The sequence below is a fragment of the Ambystoma mexicanum genome, chromosome 1q (genome assembly GCF_040938575.1).
Source record: "Ambystoma mexicanum isolate Mex_15411 chromosome 1q, UKY_AmexF1_1, whole genome shotgun sequence".
Lineage (NCBI taxonomy): Eukaryota > Metazoa > Chordata > Amphibia > Caudata > Ambystomatidae > Ambystoma > Ambystoma mexicanum.
This window is the reverse complement of record NC_090922.1, coordinates 455,005,633-455,026,001: the sequence shown is the minus strand read 5'-3', so window position 1 is coordinate 455,026,001 and position 20,369 is coordinate 455,005,633. Positions and strand designations below refer to the sequence as shown.

Sequence of the window (20,369 nt, the reverse complement as noted above, 5' to 3'; positions counted from 1 at the left end):
ATTCGGTTTTGGCGCACGCGGCTGGCGCAGACTATCGCACGCGCACGCTGTGCGCCAGCCGCGTGCGCTACTTGTGCACTGGATTCTATGAATTACCCTGTAAATGCGGTAATTCATTGTTCCAGATGGAGTGCGTTTGACGATTTCACCACAGCACCTTTCTGTCTCTCAGTTGCTGACTAGACCTTTGCCGCCGGAATTTAGTGATGTTCCGGAGTGTTTATGGGCAATTGATGATAATGATGTCAGTGTTCTACAAATTGAGCCTGTTAAAATCATTTTGAAACAGGGAGTAAAGTTGCCACGTATTCTAAAGTATAAGATTTCGGTTGATGGTGAGCAAGTTTTGAAGTGTATAGTTTCTGATTTTGTACACTGTGGGCTAATTGAGGAAATTGCAGGTAGTTTGTGCAATAGTCCGATTTTGCCTGTGTATAAGAAAGGTGATAATGCAATTCCTTTTCGTTTTATCATTGATTTACGTGCTATTAATAAGATTGTCGCTTCACAATTTCCTATTGTGCCGGATGTAACAACGATACCAACTATGATCCCAGCTTCTGCTACTCACTTCAGTGTTGTAGACCTTAAGAATGCTTTCTTTAGCTTTCCTATACACAAGAAAAGCAGGTACCTGTTTGCGTTCACCTTAGGGGGACGCTGGTTTACAATCACCCGTGCGCCACAAGGTTACACGGAAAGTCCGAGCATTTATAGTAGGGCCTTGAAAGAGCAGCTTGATACACTCGAGTTGCCTACCACTTGTACATTGCTTCAATACATAGATCTTCTTTTAGCTGCTGACTCAGACAGTGCCTGTAAGGAGGGCACTGTGTTGTTGCTTATTCACCTAGCACAACACGGACATAAAGCTTTGCTCAAAAAGTTTCAATATTGTCGACAGGAGGTCGCCTATTTAGGCTATCTCCTGTCAAAGGAGGGAAGAAGGTTGACGCCTGAACGGATTAAAATCATTTTTAGCATGTCTGTCCCAAATACACAGAAGGAAGTCAGAGCCTTGATAGGAATGGCTTCTTACTGTAGGCAGTGGATCCCCAACTTCTCACTAGTCATTAAACCAATGTTGGCTCTGACAAAGAAGGGCATTTCTTTGCCATTGCCGTGGAACTTGGAACACCAGAAAGCGTTTGATCTGCTCAAGACTGCACTGTGTTCAGCACCGGTTTTGGGCTCACCAAATTATGAAAAGGCCTTCGAGTTGTATGTGCATGAACGTGATGGATGTACTTTGGCTGTATTAACGCAGGAACATGGATGGAAGAATAGGCCGTGCGGTTACGTTTCTTCCGCCCTTGATCCTGTTGCATGCGCTTTGCCAAGATGTTTGAGAGCTGTCGCTGCTGCTGCTGCGTCTGTAAAACAGAGCGAGGGTATGGTCCTAGGCCATGATTTAACCTTACTGGTACCTCACTCTGTAGATGTTCTATTAAACAGAACACAATCACAACACCTTACTTCCGCACGATTAACGAGATACAAATTGATCTTGTTTGCACCACATGTCGAAATTAAAAGGTGTTGTGTATTGAATCCGGCTGAACTATTACCTTTTCCGCAAGGTTCTGCTTGCAGTGACGAAACGTCACATGACTGCCTTTACACCACAGAACAAGAAACTAAAGGCAGGATTGATTTGAAAGACTCACCTCTGAATGATCCAAAAGGGGAGCTGTTTTGCGATGGCTCCTGTTTCAAAATTCCGGATAGAACATCCACGGCTGCTTATGCTATCACCACACTAAGCACGATTGTGGAAACCAAAAGAATTTCACATAACTCTGCGCAGGCCGCAGAGATTATTGCATTGACTCGAGCTTGTTAACTTTCCGATGGGCTTAGAGTAAACATATATACTGATAGTCAGTATGCTTTTGGGGTAGTTCACAACTTCGGTAGACTTTGGGCAGAATGAGGTTTCTTGACCTCACATGGAACAAAGATCCAATATGGTTCCTTGATAGTGCGGCTACTTTCAGCGCTTGCACTTCCCACTCAGTTAGCGATCATGAAATGTGCAGCGCATCAGAAAATCATAAATGGTGTAGGAAAAGGGAACGCTTTTGCTGACCAGATAGCCAAACAAACTGCCACTGATCTCTATTCAGAAATGCACACTGCAAGGGAAGCCACAAATGTTTGTACCATAGACAAAGGTATTGAATCTGTAAAGAATATCGAAGCCGATGCCACGTTAAAAGAAACTAAGCAATGGGCTGAGGGTTTGGTGAGGTTGGATGATGACGGGTGTTGGGTGGATAAGTGAGAGGGAAAATGGATGATGCCAGACGCGTACATTACCATGATGGTCGCAATGGCTCATGGGCCCACCCACATCTGTGCAAGGAAGGTTTGCAAAATGTTAGAAAAAGTCTGGGTGAACGATAAAATCTCAAACAGCTGAGCGTTTTGTCCAGGGTTGTACGATCTGTCTACAGCACAATAAGGGAAAGGGCACATCGACACCAAGGGGTAGTTTTGGTCCACCTTCTGTCCCCTTTGAAGTTATCCACTCTGATCTCATTGAAATGGATCGTTGTAATAACCTTAAGTTTGTATTAGTTGTTATTTGCACCTTTAGTAAATGGGTTGAAGCCTTCCCTGTGAAAGACGCTACAGCAATGACAACGGCGAAAACCATGCTTAAAGAATATTTTCCTGGGTTTGGTTTGCCCAGGGTCATCTGGTCGGATAATGGTCCACATTTTATCGCTGCTGTAATTCTGCAGATATGCGGGGGATTACAGATCGATAAACGGTTCAATTCGGCTAGACATGCTCAGAGTGCGGGATTGGTAGAGAGACACAATGGAATTTTGAAAAACAAGCTGGCTAAAACGTGTGCCGCACCAAATTGAAATGGCCGGACGCCTTACCGATAGTGTTACTGTCTATGCGCACCACCCCACAGACTAAGAATGGGCTCTCCCCATATGAAGTGGTCATGGGTAGGCCAGCTAACATTTGGAACGTCCCAAAGCTCGGGCCCTGAGGGATATTGAACATGTACTTCTTTCTGACTACTGTGACCGGTTAACAAAAAATCTGTATTTGATTTACCAACAGGTGCGAGAAGCCCTTCCAGTAAAATACGAGGGGCCAGGTCACAGTATCCGACCTGGGCAGTGGGTGCTTGTGAAAGCGTTCGAACGAGCATCCTGTCTTGCACCCCGGTTAAGAGGCCCGCACCAGGTCCTCCTGGCCACACAGACAGTGATCCGGGTGGAGGGAAAGAGGCACTGGATACATGCATCGCATATCAAGAGGATTCCCTTCCCTTTGCCACATGACACAGAAGATACGGAAAATCTCACCTGCTCTGCTTCCGACGATCACTCATTGAGCAGTATTGAGAGTGCTTCGGAGACACTCCCTGAGCCTGTGGGGCCTGGGGAAACAGCCGCTTCATCTGCACACTCTCCTACAGATCCTTTTTCACCACTGTTAGGTTCTGTTGCGAATTCACCACTTCCATCAGGAAGCAACGACATGTTTGCAGATCACACCGTACCAGGAGTCACAAGGTACAATCTGCGTCCACGGAGCTAGACTTACTGCACAGTTCGACAGTGCCAACAGGAAAATCACCATAGGGCTTGTCTTTTGCATACAAAGGAAAGTTGTTGGCTATGGATAGGGAAGGACTAAGAAAACGCGAAAACGCGCGATCAGGAGATTGCCAGCAAATGAACTCCAGAGCTTTTCATTTTGAAGAAACAATGCCTGCTACCACCTCCACCCGGAGGGAACAAACAAGTGACAGTGTGGCCAGTATAGACAATGGACGATCGAATACATGGTCTCTTAAAACGTATTGCTTTCTTGTAATCATGTTAACCGGTTTCACAATAGTAATTGCTTTAGGATTTTGGTGCATGGAAGAAGTACGTCGTCTTGAAACATTCTTGCCTACAGAGAATGTACCAACTGTTTCTACACCTTTTGTGCATCTGCACACTCTATCTCCTAGAGACTCTCAGCACAGACAATAACACACTATTACTTATAATGAATGCAACACATGCCTTTTTGAACAGGTCTAATTTCTGGGTCTGCTCTCATTTACTGCAACATGGAGACAAGGGGTTGGGCTGGTATATTCATCCTTTGCCTCCGACTACTGCATGTTATGCTTCTTTAAGGGCACTATTCTTTGGCCGATGGAATGATAGCATCTCTGGGAGAACAAATTTGAATGAATTTGAAAAACAAGTTCTAACGCCCCTGGATGCTCACTTTTTGGAAATAGGACCAAGCTTAATGTTGCTTCCATTAGGCCTACTGATAGACTGTCTCGACCTTTTCAATCTCTAATCTCTTTCAAGATGGCTCCTATAGGCAATAGGGATGCCACTCCACCTTCCTACACTGCTGACCATAGTCCCGATTCAGTTTCTTTCTGCATACAGAAGAATGGTATTCAGTCAATGGGTGATTTCAAGGGTTGCACCAGCGTTGCAAACTTGACCAGTGAGGACAGACCTTTGTATGTAGGCGAACCTGTCTAATTCGTTTGCGGTAATGAAGCTTTCCCATGGCTATGTAGGGATTGGCAGGGAACCTGTTATTTAGGAATTAGTTACCAGGGGTATTCATAGCAAGTACCACAGAAATCTCGAAGGCTCGTCCAAGGCGGGATGAGCATGACGATACTTCATCACAGGTTCTGGGTGACGTAGCAAAATTTTTTGTACCTTTTTGGAGACAAATATGAAACTCTGAGGATATCAGAAGACTAGCGAGAGTACTGGAAAGGACCATCAACCGGACCACTGACACTCTATAACATGACTCTAGAACAGAAAGTGATAAGGTTAGTGGCACTACAGAACCGGATGGCATTAGACGTCATCCTGGCTGAGCGTCATGGAGAATGTAAATTAGTGGGGTCCGCGTCCTCCCCAACCATGTTAAGGCTATACAAAATCTCTGCACGTCCTTAGTTCAGAAGTGCACGTTCCCGAGGGAAATTGGGATCTTAGCGCTTGTTTCTGGGGCTCCTTACGATCTTGGGGATGGAAGCTACTTTCAGTCTTATTGATTATTCTGGGTATTCTGTTGTTCTGCTGTTGCTGTATACAATGTCTTCCAGCCATATGTTCAGTGTTAGGAGGATATTGTGCACAGACTATGGGAACATTAGGACAAAAGGTACGCGCACCAGAAAGAATGACCAATTAATTCGTGTTGAAGGAAATTTCTGTTACAGACCTCATGGCGATTGATATTTACGATGATTATGATTCAGGTTATATGGACATTGAAACGTGGAGTTACTCGTAAAGTGACTAATAGTAGTTTAGCGCTTGGCTTAAGCCAAAAGGAGGGTTTGTTAAACAGGAAATCATATTGTGCCTCATTTTAATATATATCGGCCTAAGCCTAGTCGCTCTGCGAAGAAAACCGTGTTGCAAAATTCCGATCTCAGATCGACTTCGCCGCCATTTTAGGATCATCCGCCATTTTGATTTCTGTTCATATGTGATTCTCTGTTCTAAAATGGTGGACTGTGTTTCCAGCTTGTAACCGAGCCTTCCCGACCTTTACATTTTGTTAATGGTTAGACTGTCCGAGGGCCAACTGTTTAGACTAGGTAAAGAGACCTTGTACTGAGAATTACTTGTTGCCCGAGGATTGTCTGCACTAACAAGCCTCATCCACGAATACACATTGAGGACAATATTGTGTAAATGCCAAGCGTGGACACTGGCAGAACTGCATTGTAAAGGGATATGTGCTAAGGCTTACTGTTAGAGCTGAGAATATACATCGCCATTGTAACTTGTTGGAAATTCAAACCTATGTAATCCGTATGCATATTATTGTATGAGCCATAAGTGAACTCGGCACGAACTCTAGACCGCAGATTATTAACCTGTAGACGGGCTGGACAATATTACTGAAATGTATAAAAAGCCGAATGTCTAGATGTCCAGCACTCTCACTCGTCACTCTGAAGGGCTGGTACTCATTGTGATGTATCGAGAGCCAGATAGCTATCTGTATTTCTGTTTCTTTGTAACTGTACATTAGATTTAAAGATCTGGGAATCTTTATAGCCCGTGTTTGGTGTATTTCCTTTTGTGGTACTCAGCCTCGATATTTCCTTGCTTTTACAACTTGAAGGTTTATTCGTAGAAAAAGCGGCTCACTGTTTACAGTTTGGGTTTACCATTTATGGGTATTCAGAACTGATAACTCAGTCCCTTGCCCTAATTTCTGGTAAAGGGAAAATGTATGTACATACTCGTACTAGACATACATTTAATCATAAAATAGTCTGCTCTAAAGAAGAGAGGAGAACTTTAATAGCAGGAACTCAGAAGTCTATTTAATTAAAAAGTACAACATAACTCAGTCGTATAAAAACTATATAAAGCGTGTAAAAGCAGAGCTCTATCAAGCAGATAGTCAGATGATGTTGGAGGCATTGAGAGACACTACCATGTGTAGGTTTTGGGAATTGACAAATGATGATCAAACTTTAAAGAAATGCTTATATGATGTGATTTCTGAGGAGGTATGGGTGACTTATTACTCTACAATGTTTCAGTTGGCTACACCTCATAACTATCACCCAATTCAAGAAAGGGACCATGATTACAATTGGCAAGATATATTTTCAATTTCAAAGGTGCAGGAAGTTATGAGTGTAAATCCATCCAGGGCCCCCGGGCTGGACAAATTGGTACTAGTTACACTTAAGTTTAATCCTGCCCTTAGGTCTCATTATTCCTTGACATTATTTGAAAGCAATTTACATCTCCTTCTTAGCATGAGGCTTAGATTTTACCGATAAACAGGGGAACGTTTGGCTCCTGAAAATGATCCCCCCATTGCGATTGTAGCTGCACCCAGCAAGATTTTTGCCGCAATAATTTTGGAATGATTTGCTAGCTGTGTGACTGATTTGAGCATTCTTTCAACATTTCAGGTGGGTTTTCGTAGATGTGTGGGAGCATCGTTGAATTGTTTGATCTTAACCCACCTGAAGCTCAATCTAAATGCCCAGGAGCTTCCCCTATTTATATAGCGAGTCTTGACCTATCGAGTGCTTTTGACAGAGTAGATAGGGATAGACTGTTAAAAATGCATGGGGCTTTCCATCATTTTAAATTGGTTGTATTGTTTGACTGCATTCTGAAGCTAAAATTAGAGTTTGGTTAACTGCAGAAGGGCACCTAACAACACCTTTTGATACACGTCTGGGACTAAGGCAGGGCTGCTTACTCACCTCCTTACTTTTTAATTTGTACATATCAGATATAGGTGCATTATGGACCAATTCGGGAGCTCTTCTAGTGAGGTGGGGTTGTTTGAATTTACATTGGTTGGCATGCACCAACGATATCCTTATTTTTCATGCTACCTCGCTGGGATTACAGAGAAAGTTGACCTTATTTTTAACCTTGCTGTGGAAAATAATCTCCTTATGAATGGTTTGAAAACTAAGGTTTTGATTTTCTCTAATAAAAGGTCCCCCAAACAATTATCTTGGTCTGTATGTGACCAAATATTGGAGACGGTTAAAACCTTGAAACATCTCAGCCTTCTTCTGCATTAATCTCCAATGATTTGGGGGATTAAAGCTAAGGCCTTTGCTATGATTGCAAAAATGTAGTGATTTCATAGAACATTTTGTAAGTTCTCTATTGTTCCTTCAACGAAGTTCTATTGCGCCAAGGTAGTCACTTCACTACGTAGGGATTAGTATGTATCCATTAGAAGACATTTTAAATTCCATTGAAGGAATTTTATGGAAAAAGGTGTTAGGGCTGCCTTTGTGTGTTCCAAATGTAATCATTAGACATGAATTAGGAATCTCCTCTGTTGGGTGCATAGTTTTGTGGAGGAAAGTGGGACTGCTAGTAAAGAAATTAGATGCTGACCCTTTGTCACTTTATAGTGATATTAAGAGGAATGGTTTTGTTTGTCATAAGGCATTATCCTTAAATGTTTATGTAACTCAGAAGATAAAGGTGTTTTTGAAGGTTGATAGCAAACCGGAAAAAAATAAAGCATAAACTTTACCAATATGATTGGTGTAATAGTACTCAGGCAATACAGCATTATTCCCATCATTCAGGGTACACATAAATTGTGAGGAGAAGAGGGATTTTACCAACATATTTAGTGTGTTTTCCCTGTCAGAAAAGGAGATACTTATCTCTCAAATTTAAACTTAATTACCAACACTGGAAATCCTGGGTCCATGGCTAGGTATACCTCTGGACTCTGGATTTTGTAGATGGTCTAAAATAAATTCTAAAGCAGAGACTTTAAAACATCTCCTGATTTACTGGCCATTTTTTAAGATTGCATACATTAAGTACTTTACTGATGTCGTGTATATAAATTATGATAGGGCAGATGATAGTTTGTGGGATTGTTTTTTATCTGGTAATAATGTGTAATTAATCTTAATATTATGTAGATTTCTAAATCAGATTTTTGTATAGCTGGTTGATGGAAAATGAATTGTTCTGTAATGTTCACTTCTCTTTTTAATATCTTTCTCTTGATGATTAGGCTTGTGATGTTTTATGATTTTATTGTTTATTTTATAAAAATGATTTCTTAGAGGTTTACTATATAAAAACCAATGCACCATAAAAACATAAAAAAGAAAATCAGATAATATCTTATCTTTAGAAATCCAGGTGCGTAGTTTAGCTAACATTACCGTGACAAAGGTTTTGAACAGTGAATCAAATAGAGAGATAATCCTATAGGAAGTAGGTGAGCCACTGGGGACCTTTTTGAAGATTGGAAATATAACAGCAGACAGCCAAGATTCAGGGAAACTGAGTGTTGAAAGAAATTGTTCAAAGAGGTTCCCAAAAAGCTTGTTGATTTTTAAAGAGGTGCACAGGGAAACCATCTGGCCCTGGACTTTTGCTTGGCTACATAGTGCAGAATTAACCTCTTCCAAAGTTACTCAAAGTTTAGTAGGTTGTATACGTACAGGAGAAGAGAGTGGTGTATTAATCCATAACGCTCTAACGCTCTCTCCTTATGCAGGATACTAAAATGGTTTACCCAAGAGATCTCTGTGATATTTTACATAATCTTGTTTCGGTCTGCCATATGGCTCAGGCCATATTCGATTAGCTCCCAAAACAGTTTTGTATTGTTTTTGGCCACAGCTTCTGAGAGTTGAGCCCAGATCTCTTCATCTAATGTGGCCTTCCTAACGGCTATAGTTCTTTTTTCAGTTTTTGCTTTAGCAATCTGTGCTCTACTGCTGTCGGGATTTTTCAAAAAGGTGAGCAACTGTTCCTTTGCCTGCTTGCAGCGTCAATCAAACAAAGTCTATTTTCCAGATTTATTATAGCGGCCCAATTAATGTCTGAAGAACACAGTTGAAATCTGTCCCTTAATGATTGAGTACTGACTCAACATTAGACTGGAATTGGAGGGTATTCCAAGAGGATGGTAATTGGATTTAATAACATTTTCTTGTACCACTAATTTGTTTTCCTGGCTTCCATCTTATTCGTTTCTTAGAATTTGCTAATGTAACGTTATTGTGTGTGCAAAGATTAGTGTCTATACATTCCTGCATGGCCAGAGTACCCTGAAATAAAATGGCAAAATGATCACTGTATAAGTTTGGAAGTAACCTAAAATAACAAATGTAGTCCCACTTGGAAACAGACATACAAATATAGTCAATAGATAATTTGCAAGTTGGCCTTAAAGGTGTAGTTGCCAGGTTGTCTTCTATTGACAGACCTAATTCCCAAGATGGGTAAAAAATGTAAGACCCATTGCGCTCATAAGAGAATCTATCATTTCAGGTCGAGGTATGTGTAGTGCTGAATCCTTTTTTGTTTACGTCAAACATGTCAGGCTCCGGCCCTCAACCAATCTTAGCATTTAGGTAACCACCCAGGATAAACCAGTCTGGCCCCTCAGTGATTCTATCCATGACATTGCAAAGATCCAAAAAGAGTTTCGTGGGCTTTGCTTTAGAGGACTGTTATACAAATGACTCCCAAAAAAACAACAGGGCCCCCTTTTTATTCACAAAGGCCAAAAACTGTACACATTCATTGTTACATAAAACAGGTTTAGCAAATGAAGCAAAAGAGGATCTATCCAAAATAGCTAGGACTTCAGAATAATGCAAACAGGCCTTTTTTTGTGGCAGGCACTGAAAATGGCACATAACCATCTAAAATTATTTAATCTGTAGACCAGGTTTCTTGGATTAAAATCCTGTCATACGAAACAAATTTAGACCTTATATCCTGATTATCAAACTTAGATTTGCACCCTGCAATATTCCACGAATTGATATTTGCCGTACTCATTGATTCACTAATTTCCATGGTCTCTTGCAAGAAGTTTTGTTGTTTGTGTTCCAGTCTATTTGAATTCCCTAAGGGTGCTACATGAAGTCAATAATTTTCCTTGATAGAAGATAAAGCCCAAAACCTATTCTCGTACTGTGGTAAGCCTGATTAAGAGGAGCAGTGGTTTACCATACCTTGAATATTAGGGGGCATATTGAGGTCCCCACAAAAGTGACAGAAAAAATCTGTCTTTTTTTGTATTCAGTCTTCAATGTGTGGCAATATGACATAGAACCGTTTCAACTAGTGGAGGGCTTGTTGTGTTACCTGAGGGTCGTTAGAGTAATGAGAAATGTTCTGTTTTGGTCTGAGGTGGATGGTAGGGAGACTAGTCTGACTAAGAGGTGCGAGGGAAGATGACAGGGCTCTGGGCGATGCAATGTGGGCCCGACATTCTGTCTTTGGCTCCTAAAAAGGAATGTATCTTGTCCTTCCAATGCTCAATCTAATCCCTGTGAGTTTTACATGGTCCCCAGATTAAGAGGCAGGGATGTCGGCTTGTTTGACCCATCAAAGCTGGCTTATTTTAATCCATTCTTGATACTGTTGCAGACTTGCTGGTGCCAGGCTTTCTTGCAGGCACCCAAAATCCTTGCTTTTTTATATGGAATACATTGCTGCACTTCCTAAACCTGAGCTCCATCTCTAAAATTGCAGGCCAGACCTTATCCCTGACCCTTTCCGCCTACATGTGTGTCATTCACTGACATTGTGCTTTTCTTGTTCCTCCACACTATCATTGATATCACAGGCAGGTTGTCGGTGCCCTTCTTGTGGCCCCTGAAACTTCCCCCCACTCCATCCAGTTGATGCTAAAGAAAAGAAACATAATGGGCCTCATCAGGAGTTGGGCTTTATTCCGGTGGTAAATCTGCTAGAATACCACCCAATGCAATTACCGTTACCACCACTTAGTCCAGCGGTATTACTGCCGGATCACAGGTGCCGGTGTAAGTCCCCATTTTATTTTAGTCCACAGCGCTCAATGAGGCATTTTCGGCACAATTACAGCGGAAGTAATTGCGCTGCGGTAATTGCACAGAAAATGGGTGGAAAGTCGGCGCATTCACCTCCGGCTCGTTGCTGGAGGTGAATCCTCTGACTTCCCCCAAACTCGGTGCTGTAATGCGGCAGTAACGCTATTATCTGTACATTTTTACTGCACAGCCCAACTCCTGATGACATCCAAAGTATGCTGATGTCGTGGGCCTCCGCAAATGACAAGGAAACTACAAAACACAGCACCAGGCCCCCATAAAGTGTCAAGCACTACAAACGCCAATTGAAAAGTGATGCTCTCACAAATGAAGAAAACACAACACACAGTACTGTATGTCTATTTCGCACTTGAATGGAAAGGCAATAGTTAATAGGGTAACAGAAAGGAAAGTGACACCATACAACCCTGCAGAAACAGGCACTTTGACCCGGTTGATAAGAAAATGAACTGTGCAGTACGGTAGGCGAAGTTATCGCCAGCAAAACAAAATTGGTGAAATGTAGGTGTTTGGGCCAAAACATCTTTTTTTTATGCATGAAACTTCAAAAATGTAACGGGCTGAAACATTTCACAGGGAACTAATAGGTTGCAATCTAAATAAAAACACGGGCGAGAAATGACTGCGCTCCATTGACGAATTTGGCAAACCAGTCCTTTTTTCCCCAAAATTCACCAGTTTCTCAGTGGATCGAATTTGAATTTCAGCCTTTTCGCCCACCTCTACTGTGCACTGAATGTATTCAATGCAATGTAGCCTTGTGTTTATAACCTGTTAGATTGTAGAAGTTGAGTGCACCATAAAATAATTCTGTTTTTAATAAGGAAAAAAACACAGTGAAATACCTTTTGATATGACTATGTGACAGGGCCGATAAACAGTCTCCAACAAAAGAAATCACAGGGCATAAATAAAAACAAATTATGCTCAGTATTGTATATTCACCAATATCGAATTGTGGTTGCTATTTGATAGTTTTTATGGTGCAAGCTATCTGACCCTGGGTCAACCAATGATACAGGGTATGATGCAGGCTAGAATGCCTATGGCCCCCATTACAGGTTTGCCGGTATCCCGCCAGTTATTCCGGTGGGAAACCAGCAAACTGGCCTACCGTTTCTGCCGTCTGATATTCTGGAATTACTGGGATATTACAGGTGGGAGAAAGGGTGGTAAATTCCAAAATTCCAATAGGACTCCATGGAGGGCATTGCCAGTATTGCCAGCACCAAAATTCATACACACAATAAATCTTGCTTGAGTATTACCTTATACATCATTTACCACTGCTGTCGGGAATACAAAAGAGAACCCCTATTACTATAAATTCTCTTAACTTTTATATTGTACTTGCTGGGCAAATGCTATTGGCATTGGCAACTAGGTTTTAAACTTTATCAATAACTTTGTTACAATGCACAGTTTTACAATACAGTGCCCAAAGAGACCCAACATGTTTCCTTCTATTTTCATAAATATAGCATTTGTAAGAACTTCATCAGGGGAATTTCCTTTCAGACTCAGCCATTACATTTATTTCACAATTTGTGGAGTGAAGTAACTAAAGGGCTTCTTAAAACATTTTTTTAGAGGACCTCACCCAGAAGTTATACACCACTTTTACTATGCATAACACGCTCTGGAGCTCATTTAATAATACATGACAAAAAGGCTGTGGGAGGAATTGCAGAAAGTGCCAGACTGCCAACATCCTGACAGGATGTGGTTGGTAGGGAGGGACATGGCACAAGAGAAAATGAAAGAAAGCTGGCACGCGTTAGGCTGGGTCGGAGACATGACGCATGAGGAAGTAAAGGGGAACATGATACAAGGGAAAATGTAAGTGAGCGATACCTAACACAAACGAAAGGTGGGGGATTACACATTAGACAAAGAAGAGCTAACATGGCCTGAGAGGGAACTGGTGTAGGAGGCATGGCTCCAGGTTAAGCAGGGGTAAACATTACAAAGGAGGAAATAGGGTGGAGGGAAAGAAACATAAAACCAGAGGAAAGGGGTGGTGTAGTCCTGAGACAAGGGAAAGCTTGCAGTCAGCATGTGCTCTTGCTCTGTGTTATTAAGACTTGTGTGCTTATTTAATGGTGTGTTTATTGGCGCACCCTGCTTTCAAGTGCTAGATCCAGATGAAGACCACTCTAGCAGGTACTACCAATGTCCTGTTGTGACTCGGCCCTTAGAGGCCTGACTGCTATAAGTGTGGAGAAGGTGGGAGATGGCTGAAGCAATGGAGGATGTGTTTACCATCCACCAATGTTATTGTTCCCCCTCTACAAGCTCAGCATTAGACTTTGAGTTACACGAGGAGGCAAAGGGAAGATATTAAAAGCATACCTTTGCTCAGAGAAGACTAATACCAATCTATTTACTATGAGATAAAGTGTGGCTCAGTACTGAAAGTATTATTAATCCAATGGAACTCAATGTGATGTTCCTCGCCATTGGTGGTTCCAATCTACAATTTTTGACAGATTCATACCACTTTTGCTAGCATAAGAGTCATTATAAAGCAGCACATGTCGAGACCCTGGGGTCATGTTCCCCAAAGTGTTATTTTCACTCAAGGGACTGACCCCATTTGCACTTTTGTGCAAAAACGTCCCGTTTGTGCAATTTTCCCAATGTCCACTATGTAGAGGAGGAAATATGAGGAGCAAATCAAAGACAAAATTGCCTTTACTCTTCACTTCTCCACTCTGTTGATGGAAAAGTGGAAATGCCTACTGCAATTAATGGTTACTGTGGTAATTTCAGGCGGATTCCATAGGATTCCATTGCATTATCGCCAGCATGAATATACATGCTAGCAGTAATGGATACTTATTTGATGAACTAGCTATTAAACCTGTATTGTAATAGGTGGGGCTGTGGTCATCCCCATGTCTAGGAAAATACAGAGAAGCAGCCCAGCACTTATTAGCTCACTGAGGTGGTAGAAACCTTCCATGGTGTACCCACATTAAATCGATTCTGAATTCTTTGGGTCTTTCACGTATCTGGACAAACTCTCAGGATACGACCAAGAACATGAAAGACCTATTAAAAGAAATAATTGAATTGAGAGGAAGCCAATCATCTCTTACCTGTACCTCCTGGGCAAGCAAGCTGGAACTCGGATATGAGAGGTACCTGGATATTATCAAGCCCACCATTGCACAATCCTTATATATATGATTTCTTTTGAGAACACTTCCGTTAGCAAAACTACTTTATTCCTGGAACATACTTGAATCCAAGGCCTGCCCAGTTTGTAATGATGGTAGGGAAAATGTAGACAATTTTTAGAACATTTTGTATTACTTTGAGTAGGGTACACCAACCTTAGAAATGTATTCCTTAGGCCACTGCTTAGAGAAAATTATATAAGGTCCATTGGTAATGCTTTAGTGTCCAAATGTGCTCACAGGGCATGGATAGTTAGAAAAAAGCGTGCACTGGTGCTAGTGAAGGGATAGGGGTTTTAATATATTGTTGATCTCCACACTTGAATGCAGTAAAAGTATGTGCAAATAAGAACCAAGCTGATGGTTTTAATCATGTTTGAATCATTCTTGATTCCCTTTTTATAATTATATATTTATTGACTTTAAGTAGCTTTTAATACATTATGAACTGTTGTTTTTATTCTTTTTGTATGTGATTGTGCTGTAGGACATCTGCCGAATAAAGCAATTCGACTGACCAACTGGATATGTATTTGTCTGGCAGATCAGATACAGCAGGCAGACAAATAAAGTCCATCCTGCTCCCCAACCAATTCAGTCTGACAAGGTGAAGAAAATCCTGCAGATTGTTAAACATGATCAGTGGGATTTGGAACATGACACTCCATGCCTTCACTGCATGAGTTACTCCAAATTGGGAAGTGTGAACTAGAGGGCAACGTCAATGCATTAGCTCTATATGGCGAATGTGTTAGGTTCTTTGGTGTCCTGATCACTTGGCTACCGTTTTTGTCAACAGTGATAGACAGGCTAAAATCAATTACTGTCAAAGAGGTATAAAACTAGAAGCAGTCAAACAAATGTTCATCCTTTCCAGAGTTGGAACATACATAGTCACATGGGGGAAGTCTGTTGGAGCTGTCCAACATTTAAACACTTGGATGCGATTTCTAACATCTGCAGAGAACTTTGGAAAGTCTGTGCTCATAAGAAATGTGCATTTCCAGCAGAGAAACGGCCTGCAGTTTTGGACTGTCTCTATAGAAGAGTCATGCACTGGTGTACCCTCTTTTCTGTTAGCTAATGACCAAAAGCCAAAGCCTGGTGCAGGTTCCAGTTCATATTGATCAGATCCAGGTCATAATTTAGGCCACAACAGCATTCCCCCAAAGAAGAAGAGCATTTAACACTAGGCTTAGTTCCTCTTTAAAAAAAAAACTACATATGCAAGCATTACATTTCATGTTTTCTAACAATGCATTTTTGCTTGTTGAATTTTTTAGTGGCTACAGAATGTTGAAATATTGTGGATGAAATAATAAAAACAGTGGATAAATTACCTTACTTTGTTACTAGATTAAATAATAACAGTAGTACACATTGTTAGAACATGTGTGATTTCCTTTGAAACAAAAGTTATTTAGAATGTGGCAAGCAAATGAAAACTCAATACATATTTTCATAATGAATGATGCATGTATGTTTCTGTTGTAGTCAACGTAACAGTGCGTGAACACACGTGGTATGGGTTTGGAACAAATTAAATGCAGTGCTCAGTCTCACAGTTTCTATATCCCTTTCACCAGTAAGCTTGGGTGAATATATTCAGCCGAACCCCGAATTTCAACTGTCTTCAGGTTTCAGTTGAACTTGTAAGAGATTTAGGTGACAGATTTAGGTTAACCTCAAGACAATGCAGATGAAATGTTGCTGTAAGCATTCAGTTGGAGAGGTCAGACCTTTTCCTGTCAGCACACGTTCAAAGAAATAAAAGTATACATTTAAAGGACTATTGTCAATTGTTACAGTGGTGCCTCCATGTTTGGGCAATTAATGACTTCTGGAAACAATTAGGTGCTCATGATCTTGGTTTTTAATCGGCAAACGGTTGCCAGGATCTTGCAAGCAAGTCTTTTGACAAGTGCATGAGAAAAAGCAAACACGTGTTTCGACCAAGGGTCTTTATCAAGGCTGTGCTGAGGTGCAAAAACAAGGGTGCATAGTGGTGATGTGGCGAGTTGCCGTGAATGATTAAAAACATAGTAGACAATAATGTTTATTAATTTCAATTTTCATGAGTACACATACAGTTGACAAAATGGTGGTGTGGTGGTTGTAGGGTGACATATGCACAAATTCATGTACACACATTTAGTATAACAAGGTAATACCATCACGGATGGTATGATTGACAAGGAAAGAAGGTTGCATCAAGGTCGAAAGAAAGGAACTGGCGTTAGATAGGTTGGGCATGGCGCCTGGATATACTGTGTAGATAGTAGGAGTGGTGGTTCTTACCGGATGAAGCTGTGTAGGGTCCTTGAATAAGGGGCTGGTTAGCGTCTGGAAAAAGAGGTAATGGTAAGGGTCACGAAAATGTGCACACAGCTGCAATCTTTGTAGGTGTAATGTATAATGTAAGTAACCGCATGTTGTGGATTGCAGGTGTCTCTCAGACAGTAATGGACCAATGTGTGCTAGTGGGTCAATGGGCTTTGGGGGGTGCTGCCAGACCCCAGTAGTGGATGGCTGGTATGAGAGAAGGCTGCTGCTGGCATGCAAGGTGAGGGAGGGCTGGTGTGTGTGATGGTTAGTGGGCGGTTGGGGGCTAGCCATGAGAGTGGTGGGTGGGCTATTGTGTGTGAGGGAGTGTGATTGCCAGAGCTGTTGCCAAGCATGTTGCTGTATTGCCTGGCAGGGGGGTGTTGGACCCAGCGCTTAGGGCGACGCTGGTAGTGGCGAGGAAGGTTGTTTCACGGGTGTTAAGCATAGCATGTGATCTTTGTCTCCAAATGGGTGCTGTACAGTGCTGGGGGTCGTATTGCGTTCCAGAGGCGCTCGAGCGAAGGTCTAATAATATGAGTGCCTCGCTAGGTGGGTGAAGGACAATTGTCAAGGAGCTGAGGCTCAGGTGGGATGTGCACAGAAACAAGGGAGCAAGTGCACCGGAATAGGTGGCACGATTGGCAGTGTTTCAAGGAAGATCGGTAGGGTAAGTTTGGACCGAGTGATCAAGGAAGGATGGTGCGACTCACAGTTTTGCATCAAAGTGCAATACTGTGGGATCGGGAGCGCTAGCCATATGGGCCGTCTATGGAGGCTGGTGGCTTGCGGGCTAGTAAAGAATGGACTTGTGAGCAAGTGCTTTTAAAAGACTGGGGTTGGTAGCGGCTGCTAGTGGGTGGGACTTGTGAATGCCTCTAGTTGGAATGCGCGATATTAAGTATATCCAATGAATAAGCAAGTGGGTGATAGCCAAGAGGGTGCAGCAGGCTCGCTAAATGAGGTTGTGTATAGAAGCTGGTGCTGGCTGGCATGGTACGCACTTGAAGGAGCCGCGGTGCTCAGAGTGCACTGAATGTGATTACAGCTGCTCACGGTTTAGAACCAGAGACCCCTTATAATGTGAAAGTGCGTTGCATACTTAAACTAATGGCTGAGCGATTCAACAGTCTTATGTCCCTATGGTGACAGTTGCGTGCGTTATACGGAGTACAAAAGGGCTGGCTTACCTGTTTGGCCCGGCGGGGCCTCTGCCTACACGTGTGGCTCATGGTGATCGTTAGATCCCATTCGCCATTTTGGGTGAGGTTAATATAGGAACGTCATGGATTGGAGGAGCGGCCAGGTGAGAGACGTACTCTGATTGGCTGGCAGGAGGTTGCACAACAAAGAAGTCCGCGGGGCGTTCGCTGGTGATTAATAGTGATGAGGGTGGTAAATACACAAGAGGCATGCGGGCGGTACACGCATGTTGCTAGAAATAATGGTTGGGAAGACAAGTTGTGTAAACAGCAGATGAGAAAGAAGCGTATCGTTAGTGGGCACGCCGTTCGTGCTGTCTTAAGCGGAAGGTTGGTAGATACACATGAGGCAAGCGGGAGGTACACAAATAGGCTAGAAATAATGGTTGGAAAAACTGGTTGTGTAAACAGCAGATGAGAAACAAGCGAATCATTAGTGTGCACGCCGATGGTGCTGTGTTAAGAGGAACGTTCAGTGCTCCATGTTAGCAGATGGAGTGTTTTTACAGGGGGCAATTCACGGTGCCCAGAGCGTATCTACCTTATGGCTCAGGTAGAATGTCTACCTTATGGTTCAGGTAGTATAACACCAGAAAAGTGTGTCACATGTGGGGCTAACAGATGAGTGAGTGGCCGATGTCTGCCGTGGGCATAGCTCTCAACCATTTGTGTTGCAAAGGCGGGTGAAATCACCCGATTTTGTTTTAGGCGGGTGAGGCGCCCATTGGAATGAATGGGCGTGCAGGAGGCTTGGCGGGTGAGTCAGCCCTTTACAAGGCGGGTGACACCCGCCAAAAGCGGGTGAGTTGAGAGCTATGCCGTGGGAATGGGGAGACAGTGTGTATCTGGACGGGTGGGGGATTGACAGGCTGTTAACATTTCTGGGCTTGGGAGAATGTTTAGGGAGCGGGGAGCAACCAGCCACGTCTGCGTGGGTGGGGACAGGAGTGGGGCCTGGGGCTGAAGTGCCAGTCAGGTGTTCCTGTGTAGACATGGCGGATGGGTCATGGTGATTATTAACATTCACTTCATCATAAATAGATACAAACAAGCAAGGTAATAGCTTAAAGGAAGACATTAAGCTCGTGGTCTGTATTGAGGCTGAGGCTAACACTCCTATATTTGCACATCAGTTTGGCCTCTCGTTGTCGTAGACTCAGTTCTCTATCGCCGCCTATTGCGTCACATTTGACGAGTTTGAGTCCCATGAATCGATTATCCTCTTTTGTCTCCATTTGATGTTTCTCCTGCCATTGCAGTGCCACGGGGTATCTTCCATCCTGTGCACCTAATTGTTTCCAGAAGTGATTGATTGCCCAAACATGGAGGCACCACTGTAACAATTGAGAATAGTCTGATCCAGCGCCAATACCACCCGGGATCCAACACAAAACAAGATCAGTTTTTCCAGCAAGCTCCGTCCTTCCTTAGTCTACATGGGAAGGGATAGGTCAGAACTTCAGATCCTTTCTTGCCAGGGATGCTCAAAGAAAGCAAAGTCTCTAAATGACTAATGGCTTACACCTGGATGGTTCTTTAATATGGAAACCCCAATGAACTCTTTGTTTGCAACTGACACAAATTGTATTAGTGCCAAATTCTCAAAAAGTAATGCAAATAGAAAATGCAGGGGATGCATTTTTTTATTTGCATTAGTTTGAAAAATGTACAGATCATCTTATTCACAAAGGTGGCCTGGCCATTTCCAGGAGGCTATGTTTCTGCACTAATGATGTGCTGGCCCACATCTTGCATGGCTTAGTCTCAGGCCTGCACCAATGTAAACAATGGGAGTGCATTTCATTATGACAGGCCCTTAGGTGGCCTGTCATTGTGAAATGTGTTCAAATAAAGCATAATAAATCTATCCCGTGGCATGGATAGTGATGTAAGTGACACAGCAGCAGTGCGGTTTAACACTTAAAGAAATGCATGTCGGAAATGACCTTGTCATGCATTGCTCTTCCCATTTCTAAACATGTGGTATGCATGAACATGTGCAGAAATACCCCTTATTTGTGTATATATTGAAAGGGAATGCAAAGGGGAACCTGAATGTGGGCATCTATGATGCACGTATTCCAAGGAGCTTTGTGAACAGGGGACTTCTCTCTTGGGCTCGAATGTTGAGAGGCGCTAGAGCAACTCATCCTTGCACCAACCCATGTTTTAAGAACTGGTCTCTTACTGTTGATATATGTTAGGTTTATTCCCTGGTATAGTGCTCATTCCATTGCAATCCGATCAGACTAACTGATACTGCATTAAGGAACATCAGAGTCTTTGGGC

The 20,369-nt window shown here is 42.5% G+C and overlaps 1 protein-coding gene and 1 long non-coding RNA gene across 3 annotated transcripts in view; one reads left to right on the top strand and one right to left on the bottom strand.

Moving 5' to 3' along the window:
• The window catches only part of LOC138528605 (uncharacterized), a 100,339-nt gene extending 82,185 nt beyond the window's left edge, over positions 1-18,154 (bottom strand). The window contains exons 1-2 of the long non-coding RNA XR_011284186.1: positions 18,069-18,154; positions 16,855-16,899 (exon numbers count right to left, since the gene is read on the bottom strand). This is a non-coding gene — a long non-coding RNA (uncharacterized lncRNA). The remainder of the gene's footprint in view (positions 1-16,854; positions 16,900-18,068) is intronic.
• The window catches only part of LOC138528594 (myelin-associated glycoprotein-like), an 889,265-nt gene that overhangs the window by 510,116 nt on the left and 358,780 nt on the right, over positions 1-20,369 (top strand). The gene's annotated exons all lie outside the window — the stretch shown is intronic.